The following is a 15,143-nucleotide window of genomic DNA, read 5'->3' on the forward strand; positions in this document are numbered from 1 at the left end:
TGGAAGACTTTCTCTGGCATACAGAAACTTGAGTAAATGGTCTGAGTCTCCATGTTAAGATTGACGTAACAGTCATTTAATAATAGTTCACTTACCTGGTGAAGAATCCCCAAGTATGAGCCTAAAATTTCAGAAAATCAACTCAGAATGCATTGGCAACATGGATTTGATTATCTTGTGGATCAAATTCTACCTCCTGTGTACATAGCAATGTTCACCAAAGTACTAAAATTATAGTCATTCATCAAATGATTAGCCATGAATTGACTATTATTTAGCTATTATCAACACTTCAGTTGAAATGTTTGCTATTTGAGAGTAACAATCAAAGGAATGTATTATCTTCTATTTCTCTTACTCTCCCTGCTCTATCCTTGAGGAAAATTATATCCCTGGGAAGCAATATACCTAGATTATATAATCTTAACTCCCCAAGGAGATAGGTTTTTGAGATATAGTAATTTACTCTTTCAACTTTTATAGAAGTTTTGTATATGAAAAACATTTTGGGGGGTCACTTGTAAACCTTATAGTAGAGGTATAATCTAGTTTGCACCCTAATGTCCCCTATGGAAAGACTTCTTTTGGTATTTAGTGAAGGAAAATTTCTCCTTCTAATATCCTTATTTTCTTTGGCATGTGAAAGCTTATTATTACCGTGTTTGAATCATCTCAAAACTTATGATGTTGGTCTTTTCTTCTTGCCTTTGTATAAGGCCAAAAGAGAGACACTGGCTACTTTGACAACTTGAAGTGGATTCCAGGAATGTCACCAACAGCATGATCTTTGCAACCAAATCCAACAATTAGGACTTCATTACTTTCTGCAGTGAAGTTCAAGCAACCACCACTGGGTATGGAAGCTGTGAGTTTCTTGCTGTTCTTATTCATCTGGCCCCTGACAGAATTTCGCTGCTTGGCTTCAAACATGACTTTTTCTAGCAAAATTCCCTCTGCATGTGAAGTGCTTCCAAAGAGGCTAGCCTTCAGAGCTGGGCCCAGACAGGCTTTCTTGTCCTGTTTGTTATGTCACTTCTGGTCCTGTTGGTGGCTGCAGAGCTTCTTGGCTGTATGAAGACCTTGACACTTGCCCATTCAGTTGGTGCTGTAGGCCCAAGTGAAAGATCAAAATATACTAAAACTGTGGTAGAATACACATAACATAACATTTACCATCTTGGCCATTCTAAGGCGTAAGTTTCGTCATGTTACGTATATTCACACCGATATGCAACCAATCTCCAGAACCTAGCCTCTTGTAAAACAAGAACTCTATATCCATTGTAATGGTTAATTTTATGTGTCAGTTTGGCTAGGCCACAGTGCCCAGATATTTTGTCAAACATTATTCTGGTTGTTCTTTGAGGTTGTTTGATGAGATTTACATTTACACTGGTAGACTTTGAGTAAAGCAGATTGCCCTCCATAATATGGGAGGGCCTCATCCAGTCAAGTGAAAGCTTGAACAGACAAAAAGACTGACCTCCCTCACACGAGAGGGAATTCTACAGCAGACAACCTTCACATTTAAACTGCAGCATCAGCTCTTCCCTAGGTTTCCAGCCTGATGCCGCACCCTGCAGATTTTGGGCTTGCTAGCTTCTGCAATTGCACAAGTCAACTTCTTCAAATAAATCTATGTATATAAATATCAGATTGGTTCTGTTTCTCTGGAGTAATTACAGATTAGTAATTAACCTGATTAATACACCCATTAAACAACAACTACCCCTTTCTCTCTACCCCCCATTCCCAGGCAACCACCATTCTACTTTCTGTTTCTACAAATTTGACTACTTTAGATACCTTACATAAGTGAAATATATAGCATTTGTCATTTCGTGACTTGCTTATTTTCCTCAGCATAATGTCCTCAAGATTCATCCACATGGTAGCATGTGTCATTTTTAAGGCTTTCTTTCTTCCTTTTTAAGGCTGAATAATATTCCACCATATGCATATACCACATTTTGTTTATCCATTCAATTGTCAGTGGACACTTGGTTGCTTCCATCTTTTGTCCATTGTGAAATTGCTGGATCATATGCTAATTCTATTTTTAATTTTTTGAGGAACCATCATACTATTTACATGGTGGCTGCATTCATTCCCACCAACAGCATACAAGGATACAAGGATTCCAATTTCTCCATATCCCTGCCAACCTAGATTATTTCCAGCAATAATAATATTGCAGAACCCAACATAATCCTGTTATGGGATAGTATTTTATGTGCATGTGTGTGTGTGTGTATTGAGGGGGAGAATACTGATATAGACTCAATTCTAGAAAATATGATGTTAAACTTGATACATACTTTTGGCTGAGCGCACATGATATCAAAATAATTAATTAGAAGTGAAAAATTCTATCAAGAATTCCCTTTGCCTCATAGTGTTAAATGACTGGAGTGGCAGGTTTTATTGTTTGGAATTTGTGTACAAGCAGCTTTTCTCAAGATTTTTCTCCATAAAATGTACATAGATCATTGTAAGTGTCACCATGTCATTTTGAGCAATACGCTTTTTTAAAGTCTGAGAGAGAGTTTATAATGTAAAGCAGAAGGTGAAACTGGCAGGCCGCAGGCCAGATCAGGCCTGAAGACTTGTTTGATTTGGCCTGCGCATTTGTTGGCCCAGACAGTATTTTTTATATATTTGAATTAGTTGACAACTTTTTTAGTGGAGAGATTTCATGCAAAAATCTTGATTTCTAGCTTTTTGGGAAAAATTAGATGACTTGGCAAGACCGGGTCTGCATTCCCACATGGCAGCGGTTGGCTGGAGCGGAGCAGCAGCTGCCCTTTGAGCCTCATCTTGTGCTATGCAGTTCTCCACAGTCTCCCCACCCACCCTGAGACTGGAGAGCCTGTGGACACCCAGGCAGCAGGCTTGGTTTCGCTATGAAACACTTACAACCTCCTGTAATGTCCAGTAGGATATAAAGCCGGTGGTGGGCTCTCAGTAGTTGCTTGATTGTTTACAGATTCTGACTCTTCATGTGCTACAATGTTCAGGATCCTCTGTCTTTTTCTTACTAGAAAAGAAGACAGTAAGACTATGGCCTTAAAGGAAATACAAAAGGAAAACTATGTAGACAATGCAGAGATAGAGGAACACCTTAAAAGAAAATCATGCAAATGTAAATTACTAAGCAATGTATTCTGAAACTCCATTTCCCATTTGAAGAAAACTGAAGAAACAGCACCCAAGAAAGGTTTCTAGCTAAGCCTTCTGTTTAATGCAAGAGAAAAACAAGGGGCAAAAGGTTAGTTGGTCATCTTACGGTGGCAGAATTCTTGAGTTAACATAAATAGAAGTAGATATAGAAAATGAGGACCATATGGTTGGCTAGATGAGAGCCACTCTGTGTGTGTGTGTGTGTGTGTGTGTGTACTTGCAAGGCCACCTACTAAGAAAAATATTCAACTTATTGTGTCTCAGCCTATGAACTCCTCTCTTTTAATTACTGAGACACCTAGAGAAATTCTTTTGCACGTTCAGGTGATAGCAATGAAAAATGCGTTAAAGAAAAATGCAAATAACTTCTCTCTTTCTGGTGAATATGTTGACTAAGAGAAACATGAAAATCCTCTGGAAGATGTGCCTTAATCTCCAACCCAAACCAGTTTCAAGAAAACTGTGATAATAGTTTAAAAACACATAGGTAAACAACATATTTGCTAATATCCCGCTGGTCAAAGCAAGTCATAAGGCCAAAACCAGAGCTGGTCTGGAAGATGATCTGGGGTGGGTAAACAGAATCTGGCTCAGCACCTATTCTGGAAAAGTACGGTAGTTGATCCTTACTAAAATTAGCTTTTAATATTTTATTCTTTCTATTAAAATTCATGCTCATTCAAAAAATGCAAAGAATACATAAATTACCAAGAAGAAAGAAGAATCACCCAAAGCACACAACCTAATAATAAAACATACTTAAAATTTGGTGCACACGATTCCAGAAACCTCTGCTTATATACCTCTCCACCTACAGGTAGCTCTGAGCCACCTGGAAGCATCTCCAGAGATGGTAGAAGACAGCAGCCTGGACTAAATGTGAATCACCTTCCATTTTCCTAGAACAGCTTTCGATACTTTGAGTTCTTTGAACTGTGTCTGTTTGCATGTGGCCCTTGATTCAACAGAGTTGGAGAACCTAAGACAGGTTGGAGAGAAGGGGAAGAGGCAACCTATGTCCATTGAAAAATATCAGCAAGACAGGAAGACAAGGGAGAAGGGAACAGCAAAAGCCATCTGGGATGCAGAGGAGAGAACGAAGTGTTATGCACCAGTGGAGAATCAGTGATGCAAGGCCGAGCTGACTCACCTATCAGGCCCAATGCCAGGGGCCTCCCCTCATACCTTCAGGGGCCCAGGAAAGCATTTTAATTCCTTTAACATCAGAAGAAAATTAAACGAACCTTTAGGTCAAGGAAAATGGTTTAATGAATGATATTAATATATTTATCATTATACCAATGTAGTCATAAAACACACTTTTTAATATCTTTTTAGGGAGGAAGGGCTCCACAGAGGCAAAAATGCCTACAGCCCACAAAAGTCACAGTGTGGCCCTGGATCAAGTGGCATGTCCCAAACCATTGAAATTTATTAGGCTTTCCTCACATTCTAGGACATTTTGCCACCTATGATATTATTCCAGTTTTGCAAACAAGGACTTGGGAGCCCAGCAGGAGGTGGGGAGAGAGATCCTGGTGGTGAGGGAATGATCCCAGAAGTCCTGATTCTGCATTCAATGCTCTTTGCACCACGTGGGCCCTGGGAGGGGGCAGATCTGCAGTGGAGACCCATATGGGAAAAGACACAACAGAAATTTTAACATATGGAAGGCTTTATAATTGGCCAAGTATTTCCCCAGGCACCAAAGTGTCTTCTTGAGATGACACTTAGATGCCTAAGTGAAGGTGCAGGCAGGTCAGAGGGTGCAAAGGAAGTTGAGGAGCCAGTGGTGGGAGCCCAGCAGCTTCATCGGGGGGTTATTAGATGTTCCACTTTTCCTCATAATCATGTTCTATAAAGATGAGTAATGTACTAGAAAAAAAGAGGCCAGTGTAGGTCTTTGGCATAAACTTAAAGCCTTTTGAAGAAGTTTAGGAAAATTGCTTGCCGCTGAGTGGTTCCTGCATCTAAAGGAAGACTGCAGTAAACGTAATAATAATGAATTAAGGTTCTTAACTGGTAGCTAAGTGTTTTCTCAAAGAAAAACTAGTTCCTCACGGCAAGATTGCTCTTGCTTTTTAGAGCACACACACACATACATATACATATATGTGTATACATGTGCACGATAGATATGTTGCTGGTATTGCTCTATTATCTCTACATTAATTTTACTCTGACCTTGAACGTGTGGTTTGATAGGTAGCAGCACACGAGTCATGCAAACACACAAACAAAAAGACATGATCTGCTGCGCATTGTTTGAAAAGTTTGCTGCCTTATTCAGAAGTCTTCCTGTTCCAAGAGACGGCAGTGTCTGCCTCCCAGTGGCCAAGTGAGGCTAATGAGATAACCTCCGCAGAGGTGTGAAGAGAGGACAGGGCCTCTGGGAGGCAAGTGCTGATGTGTCTCAACAGGCCGAGATGCTTGAGTCCGAGACACAGGCGGCCCCAGAGTCTAACTCTCCCGGTGTAAACTCTCAGATAGCATATTAAAAATTAACTTGGACTAGAATTACCTTGTGATTCACTTATGTACATTGAGGAAGGCAAGAACACAAGTTAGCTTACAATGGACACAGCAGCACGTTTTCCTTGTTAGCTGCAGGGTAGAACAATGTACAGGAAAGGGTGATGTAATGATTATCTCACTTTCATTATTCTCTCCCAAATGAATAACCTTCCACACCAAGGATGAGCTCACTCACTATTAGTGGAATAACATCTGGTGAGTGAGGGCCCCCAGCTGAACATGCTGTTGGTTTGGGACTATATTTAACCAGCCAGAAACCCAACTATTGTTGCATGCATCACATATGTGGTCCAGTTATATGGTGAAAAAATGTTAAGGGGTATGGAAATACTCTTGAAAGTATTTTAACATGCAAGATTTTTCCTTATTAAGCAAGGCATTAACCTGTTCCAAAAGAAATCCTAGGCTATTATTAGAGTGGAATATCTTAGACATGTGACAGATGCCCTGTCCTCTCTGGCTAAGGCTCGGATGCTTGCCATAGCTATCTAAGTTTAAATTTCAGATCACGGATAGGAATCTCTCTCCTTCAATTTCCTTTCCCATTCTTAATTTCCAGGCAGGCCTGCCACACTGACAATGGTGAATTTTGCATTGTAATCTATCTAATAGATTTACTGTAAATGATGAATCACTCTAGCATTTAAATCTAATGAATAATGCTGTAAGTCAATTTGGGTTTTAAAAATGCAACATAGCTAAGGTCATCAGTTAAATGTGCTAACACAGAGTAATGTAGATGCCTAGAGAGCACATGTGCAGCCAGTCCTAAAAGTCAGGAAGCTGGAATATTCTGGAATCTGTTGTGTGCCAAGCCCTTTGGGGGGATTGCTAACTTAAAACTGTGACGTTTGGAAAAGAATCTCATTCCATCAGGATTGGGGAAACCTCCTCAAGTTTGGGTTTCTCTCATTGTTCTCCCCATAAAATGTAGTAACACTTTACTGTGAAGATGCTAACAAGCTAGTATTGTTCTTATTCATATGACTGGTTATGAAAATAATGCCTATTTACTGAAAAAATATGGAGAATTCAGAGAAGCACAAAGAAAATACAATTCATTAGGACCACCCGACCTGTTAGGGTATGCTAGTCTTTTTTTATTTGACTACCTGTAAGCATTTTCTCATTAATTATTCTTCTATAATTTCATTCTAAATGTCCATATAATATTACATCCTATGGCTGTGCCATCATTTATTAAATCAATTCCCTGTTGGACACATGATACATCTGATTCCTTGCTATTATGTACAAGACCGTGATAAAGAACTGTGTAGCTAATCTCTGCCGATATAAGTGATTATTTCCTTGGTATATGTTTGCAGAAATAAAATTGCTGAATCAAAGTGAATGTGTTTTTAAGAATTTCGATAACAGTTGAGGATAGCTTTATGAGGGAATGGGAGATTGGTTTCTTTCTCTGCACAAGATATCCCCAAGACTGCAGAGGCTGCCCCAGTCTGTCTGCCTCAGTCTTCCTCTGGTCCCTCATCTATAAAATAAAGAGGGCTCGATAATAGGAAAACCCTGCTAAATGACTTCCATATGTTACTTCATTTAGTTTGTACAGTAATCTTGTGAGATAGGATAAGTGACCTGGTGAAGTCCAGGCAGCTTGTATGCAGAGGAGCCACAATTCAAACCGAATTTGCTATCTCAAAAGTCCACGCCCGAAACCACTAAGCCACACAGTTTCTTGCAGGGCTATCACTCAGCCGCTCATTTATTCATTAATTCAATACACTGTGTGAGAGTCACTGCTCTGGGCAACAGGAGACACAGGTCGGCCGAGCAAAGTCTTTGACCTCAGGGACTTTCTAGAAGGGGAGATGAACAGTGAGTCACAGTGTAATGTCAGGTAGCAGCAAGGCCTGTGAAGAAAGAAAAGGCAAAGAAGAAAGAGAGAGAATGACAAGGGTCCTGTTGCAGGTCAGGTGGTCCGAGAAGGCCTTTCTGAGTGGGTGAAGCGAGTGGAGCTGCCGTGGGGTGTACGACAAACCCTCCAGTCAGAGAAGCCGCAGTGCAAAGGCTGTAAGGCCAGAACATGCCCCGTGTGCTCAGGGAGCTGCGCAGGGTGGCTGGGCCTGGAGCAAAGTGAGATATGAGACAGAAGGTTGAGTCACTGAGTCAGCCCTAGCAGATCCTGAGGGTGGGAGGAGTTAGAGATTCGGTGGAATCAGCGCTGGAGGGGTTGACGTCACCTCCCAGGTTCTGAGGAGGAAAGACGGCTAACCGCGCCGTTGGATTTTCCTGGTCTTGAGCTGGGTTGAGGTAGGTGGGAGCTTAGGCCACAGCACTCACTCCAGTCCTCCATGCCCAGGAGCGGCCTATGCAAGCGCATTGGGACTCAAAGGAAATAATTCAAATCCATTACTCCTTCAGCTATCTTTACTACTCACCCTGGGCCACTGCTCATATCAAAATAGAAAACAATTTCTTTGACTGGAAAAATCTTGCAGAATTGGGAAAACAGTCATTTTAAAGTGATGTTGTCATTAATCACTTTAGAGGACAAACACATCTATCCAGAGGCCAGCTGTTTCCTGATGTCATTTAAAGTCTTCAATCCCACATGTTCTGCTCCAGGAAGGAATCTAACTTCCTTTCCATTTTTGCAAAAATGTCTTTTTAAATTTAATTTGGGGTTAAATTAATTTATTATGCATTATTAAAAACCTAAATGTTCTAACAGACGAATTTCCAAGAGTATAGTAATAACAACAGTGCTTGGTGGTACTTAGCCACAGTAAGGGAACTGGGTAACATGATGCTGTTCAGACAGAAGGGACGTGAAGCACATTGAAAGCTTTTAGTTCCAGTATAAGAACCCATGACATTTAGTTCAAGAGAAAAGTTAGTGAGCCTTAGAATCTCTCAGTTTCAGGATTTGATTCATTCTCTATATACTAGGGAGAAAAAAATACAACACGTGGGACCCAAATCTGATTTAGGGAAGTACTCCTTAAGGTACTGGGGTGGGAGGTGCAAACTGGGGTGTGCGTAGCTGGAGATGAAGAAAGCAGAGTCATAGATAAACTGCTCCACAATAATCATCCAAAGGTGGGAAAACGGAGAGACTAGTGAAGCAGTACAGTGATAGATGTTAAAACTGTTTAAGATATAGAATATGCAGTGTTTTGTTTTACAGTATTTTTATTTCTAATATGTGAACCCCACCTTCACCATCCCAAATCTCCAGTAAACTTAGTAAAGCAAAATATGTATCTTTTGTGAACACAGTGAATGTATATGAGCATGCATCCCATATATGAGCATGAATAGTGCTTTGAGTTCCATGTTGGGTTAATGTGGTGCAGAGTAGGGACAGCATATGCCACATGGCAAGATAATCTATCAATTAAACTAATCAGCAGAAACAGTACTCAGAGCCAGAAATAACAATGAGAGTGAAAGTCCCCTGGGAATTCCCAGAAATTTAGAGATGGGCCCTGTGCTTTCACTGGAGAAATATGGAATGGGAGTTTGAACCCTCCTAAGAGATAAAGGGACTCACAAAGTTACCCAGCTCTTTCAGGTCTAGATTGGTAAAGACCTCACTAGAATCTTTATTTCCCAATATTTTTTAATTCCTGTGGACCTGAGCACTTCTTCATAGGACTGGCTCACAGGCTTTGTGAATTGACATACCAATACTAAAGAAGTTAAATGTTATTATGCTATTCCCAAAGAAAGCACTCATAGCAAAACGTCAGGGAGTATCAGGGGGTGGATATCTGTTGACTGTGGTGTTTTGGGTCTTCCCAGTTCTCTACAGGAGGTGGGTCTGGTTGAGGGGCAATGGAGTTCTACATGACCATGATTAGTTATTTTAGATCAGGGGATGTCCCAATTAGAGGCTTGTAAAATTTCTCATCAATCATGCTATTCTAAAACTCTACCATACTTTTCATAAAGTTGGAAGAAGAGAAAAATCCTTTAGCAAGCCTTATCAAGTGGATAAAACTGATTCCAAGTACAATTCTTGGTATGTACATTTTGCTTCATTGACAATAAGTTACCCAATAATTACTAGACTTCATATGCATAGATGTGTTGCAATACTGATCTGAAGTCAAGCCTGTGGCATATGCAATTGGAGGGGCTGAGCCCAGCAGGACTGACCAGGGTCTCCCACAGAGCTCTATTTAACAACCGGTTGATTAGAACATATATAGGATTCGTGATTTCATATGAGCATGTTAGAAAATCCTTTCCCAAAGAGTCACATTTGGCTACATGTAGAATAATGCCGTGAGCCAGAGAAGGACTTCCTGATTGCATATTCAGGATTTGCTTTTGTTTACTGGAAGAGTAACTTTTCCTATCTTCCTTCCCATCCTGAGGAAAGGTAATTTGGCCTGGACGGATATAATCTCAGCAACATTTTGCTTGCAAGAAGAGAAACTTAATTAAATCCAGTTTAAGTAAACTTTGAACTAAATTAAAAGAATACTGGAATAACTCATAGAACTGAAGGATGGTTCATAGGAACTACAGCAAGTTGGAAGACCTCAGTGGCTGGAACCAGGCACCCAATCATGAAAGAACATACTTTTCTGAATCTCATTTCTACTTTCCTATGCTTATTGGTTTTTTTTCTATTTTAATACAGAAGAGAGGCTCTTTGTTCACAGTGGGAAATAGGGTTTTAGTCAGTCCCGGGCTTTCATCACCCTTACAGGAAAAGGGACCTCTGTCATCCAAATTGAGGTTAAAAATTCCTGAGGCAAGACTCTGATTTGCCAGGTCTAAATCATTTTTCCAACCCTTAGATGAATTCCTATGGCTGAGAATATGAAGTACCATGATTGGCTCAGGCTGGTCCCATTCCTAAGATTAAGGGGATGGCTTCTGTTACCCTAAAGAAGAGTACGGGGTCAGTGTGCACCAGACAGCTGTATCAGTTCTGTGTTGATTGCCACCCCTCCATTGTCTCCTTTGCTCTAACGGAGGTCATTGAGAGGAGAAGGCCCGGCCACGAGTTCCATGTGGCCCAAGGACAGGAAGTATTTTGGAAGCTTCTTCTTTCTTACGTAACTCATGTTGGCCACCAAGGTACATGTTTCTTGGTGTGGTAGGCTTTATTCCTGGGGCACAGGTAGGCCTCTGGGAATTGCCTGGAAGTAGGAAAAATAAACCAGAACTCCTTGGCACAACCTTATAAAGTGCTATTTCCACTGTGGGCAGGGAAACGTAGGCTAATGACATTACATTTAGAAAAAGTTTATCTTCTTTAACATAGATTTAGAACATTACCTTTGAAAAGTATGTTTTCTATTAGAATAGGTATGTGCGATGTGTTTCGCCCAACAGTCATGTCCTAGGAAAGCTGTGGCAATGAGAGGATGCATGAGTTCATAGTGGACTGGCATGGGAATTCTAAAGACAGATTGGACTTCCAGGGCAGAGCTCACCTGGGCTGTCCTCTGAGGCACCCCATTAAGACAATGCACTGTTACTGCTATTGTGTCCTCGAGTTATCCAGGTGAGAGGTCAGGGTAGGGTTTATACAGTAGGTGGAAGGATTGGTGTTTGGAGAACCGAAGAACTGAGCTATTCCTAGAAAGGACAAGAGGAGGCTGGACTTCAAGTGAGGGAACCAAGTTAGGAACTAAGGTGTTTCCAGGAAAGAACACCTATAAGAGGACCTATAAATTTTCCCCTTGGGCTATGAGAATTATTTTATTTGTTATCCAAGTTTATGTTTTCTCCTATATTATAACTCCCCCTAGTTTTCACCAAATTCTTTCATTACGTCTACTAGATAGGCACCAGTTCTGTATTGGTGTCATGGGAAATTAAAGAGAAGAGCAACATAAGGAAGTGTGACCTTGTGTCCTTCCATGGAGACCGTCATTACATCATGAGAAGAGGAATCTCAGATCATCCAGGTGGGGACCAGAATGGACAATCAGACAGGGCTGAGGGCAATGGAGAGGAGCAAGTGACTCACAGAGCAGCTGCAAAGACGGTGACTCAGGAGTAGATGGGAGACAAACATCCTTTTTGTCCAACATCCTAGAGGAAGGTGATTCTCACAGTTGAAAGATGGGAATGGTGGTGGGGGGAAGTCAACACTGATTTCATTCTCTGCTATTAGACTCTTTCTTCCCCTTTATCTCTGCTCTCTTCCTCAACATTTATTAATTCCTCCCTATAAGATGATCCACATGTACTTTGTGAACACAAGTATTACAGAGCTCATTCGATTCTACTGTGAATTTTTATTAGTTAGTTATATGTCTGTTACCGCCACTAGACTATAAAGACAGTGACTATGACCTGCTCACAGGGAAGGGAGAATATCTGAGAGAGTGCTCTGCATACTGTAGGTGTTTAATACATGTTTTAAATTGGAAGTGGTTTACTTAGTCAATCTTCTTTACTACAAGAGCCAACTAAGTTCTAGTCTAATCCTGCCGGCACCCTTAAATTGCCATGTGATCTAGACTATTTTAATAACTTAAAATTTTGAAATAATACTAGGTTGAATTCATTTCTTGTAAGCTTCTCAAAGAAGCAAAATTACAAATCTTTCAGGTGTCAGAAAATTAAAGGTATACATTATTCTTTCATAAAGAGAAAAATCACAATGGGGCATTTACTCCTCAGGAAAATTCTTGATACTTTTAGAAGGATTTCAACTTCCACTTAGGAAGTTAAGCTGTTTTGGGAGGAGAATAATTATTGAGTGAAGGGGAGTCAAGTTTTCTAGTGGTCCAACCAGAAGAGTGAACTATTGAGAATTGGATACTTTAAAATTTTCCTGCTTGACAAACAGTCTACAATCCCAGCCTTCTATGTAGGAGTTGTTTTTTTCCAGCTTTATTGAGATATTCTTGGCATAAAACATTGTGTAAGTTTAAGGGGTACAATGTGATGATATATGAGTATTTCGTGAAGTGCTTACCAAAATAAGATTAGTTAACACATCCCTCACCTCACATAGTTACAATTTCTGTGTGTGTTGAGAACTTTTAAGATCTGTTCTCTCACATCCTTTCCAGCACTTGTTATCTCCTGTCTTTTTGAGAATAGCAACTCTAACAGGTGTGAGGTGATAATTTATTATAGTTTTGACTTGCACTTCCCTAATCATTAGTCATGTTGAGCATCTGTTGGCCATATGAATATATCCTCTTTGGAAAAAATGTCTGTTCAGGTCCTTTGCCCATTTTTAAAACCAGGTTATTTGGAATTTGTTGCTGTTGAGTTGTATGAGTTCCTTTTATGTTTTGGATATTAATCCTTTATCAGATAAGTGGCTGGCAAATATTTTCTCTAAATGGATGCCTTTTCACTTTGCTGATTATTTCTTTTGTGTGAAGAAACTTTTTAGTTTGAGAAGGTCCCACTTACTTATTTTTGCTTTTTTGGCTTGTGCTTTTGGTGTCATATCCAAAACATTATAGCCAAATTCAAGGATATTTGTTTTCTTCTATGTTTTTTTCTTATGGAGACTTATGGGTTCCATAACCTAAAGAACCATGTGGTTTTAGGTCTCATGTTTAATATTTAATCCATTTCAAGTTAATTTTTGTGAATGGTGTGAGATAAGGGTCTAGTTTCATTCTTAGGCATGTGATATCCAGCTTTTCCAACACCACTTATTAGGGAGACTATCTTTTCCCCATTGAGTATTCTTGGCTCCCTTGTTAAATATTAGTTGACCATATATGCATAGTCTAATATAGAAATCATTTGGTTATTTGTTTTCTATATGCCTTATAGCATTTTTGTTCCTCACTCTTGGTTCTGTTTTATTTATATGTGTGTCTGTCTTTATGCCACTGCCATACTGTTTTGATTATTGTCGCTTTGAAATATGGTCTGAAATTGGGGAATGTGATGCTTCAGGATTTTTTCTTTCTCAGGATTGCTTCAGCTATTCAGGGTCTTTTTGTGGCTCCATCCCAATTTTAGAATTTCTTCTATTTCTGTAAAAACTGCCATTGGAATCTTAAGATAAAGATTGCATTGAATTCATGTATAATCTATATGGCTTTGGGTAGTATGGACATTTTAACATATTAATTATTCAAAATCCATGAATCCATGAACATTAGGTACCTTTTCATTTATTTACATCTTCTTCAATTTCTTTTATCAATGTTTTATAGTTTTTAGTATCCAGGTATTTCATTTCTTTGGTCAAATTTATTCATAAGTATTTTATTGCTTTTGATATTGTTGTAAATGGGATTGTTTCCTCTATTTCTTTTTTCAGATGGATTTATATATAGAAATGCAACTGATTTTTGTGTGTTGGTTTTGTATCCTGCAACTTTACTGAATTCGTTTATTAGTTCTAACAGTTTTTTGGTGGAGTCTTGAATTTTCTCTAATAAGATCATATTATCTGCAAACAGAGACAGTTTTACTTCTTCCTTTCTAACTTGGTTGACTTTTATTTCTTTTTCTGGCCAGGACTTCCAGTGCTATGCTGAATAACAGTGGTGACAGGGCACCTTTGTATTATTCCTGATCTTAGAGGAAAATTTTTCAGCCTTTCACCATTGAGTATGATGTTAGCTGTAAACATGTCACATATGGCCTTTTATTATGTTTATGAACATTCCTTCTATGCCCAACTAGTTTCTATTATGAGTGGATGTTGAATTTTGTCAAATGATTTTTCTGCATCTATTGAGAAGATCATATGACTTTTGTGTTTTATTTTATTAGTGTGGTATATCACATTTATTGATTTCATACATTGAATCATCCTTATATCTCAGGAATAGATCCTACTTGATCATGGTATAAGACCCTTTTAACGTGTTGTTGAATTTCATTTGTTATAGCATTTTGTTGAGAATTTTTGCATCTATATTTATTAAGGATATTTCTCTATAGTTTTCTTATAGTATCCTTATCTACCTTTTGTATTAGGGTAATGCTGGCCTTGTAAAATAAGTTTAGGAGTGCTGCCTCTCCTTCAATTTTCAGGAAGAGTTTCAGAAGGAATGGCATTAAACTCTTCTTTGAATGTTTGGTATAATTCACCTGTGAAACCATTAGGACCTGGGAGAGTTTTGATTACTGATGTAATTTCATTATTTGTTATTAGTCTGTTCACATTTTCCATTTCTTTATGATTCATACTTGCTAGGTTACTTTTGTCATTTGGTTATTTGTTTTCTATATGCCTTATAGCATTTTTGTTCCTCATTTACTACATTACTGTATTCCCTTGTATTTAGTTGATTGTTTTTGTGGTGAAATGTTCAGTTCCTTTGGCTGCAGGCTGAGCTCTGTGGCTTGGTGGTGGTGTAGGTTAAGCAACAAGGCTGCCCAGAGCCACTGTCTGGGTTCCCTGTTTCTGCAGGGCTAGAGGCTATGCCCAACAGTTGGGCTTGGCTTCCTGCCCTAACAGGGCTGAAGTATGGGCTCCATGAATGGGCAGGTTCTCTGGCCAGGCTCCC

General features: G+C 39.4%; 1 pseudogene; it reads right to left on the minus strand.

Annotated features, from left to right (window-relative positions):
- Positions 1–679: 679 nt before the first annotated feature.
- Positions 680–1,095, minus strand: LOC118914401 (40S ribosomal protein S23-like; annotated as a pseudogene).
- Between the last annotated feature and the right edge of the window lie 14,048 nt (positions 1,096–15,143).

The sequence above is a fragment of the Manis pentadactyla genome, chromosome 1 (genome assembly GCF_030020395.1).
Source record: "Manis pentadactyla isolate mManPen7 chromosome 1, mManPen7.hap1, whole genome shotgun sequence".
Lineage (NCBI taxonomy): Eukaryota > Metazoa > Chordata > Mammalia > Pholidota > Manidae > Manis > Manis pentadactyla.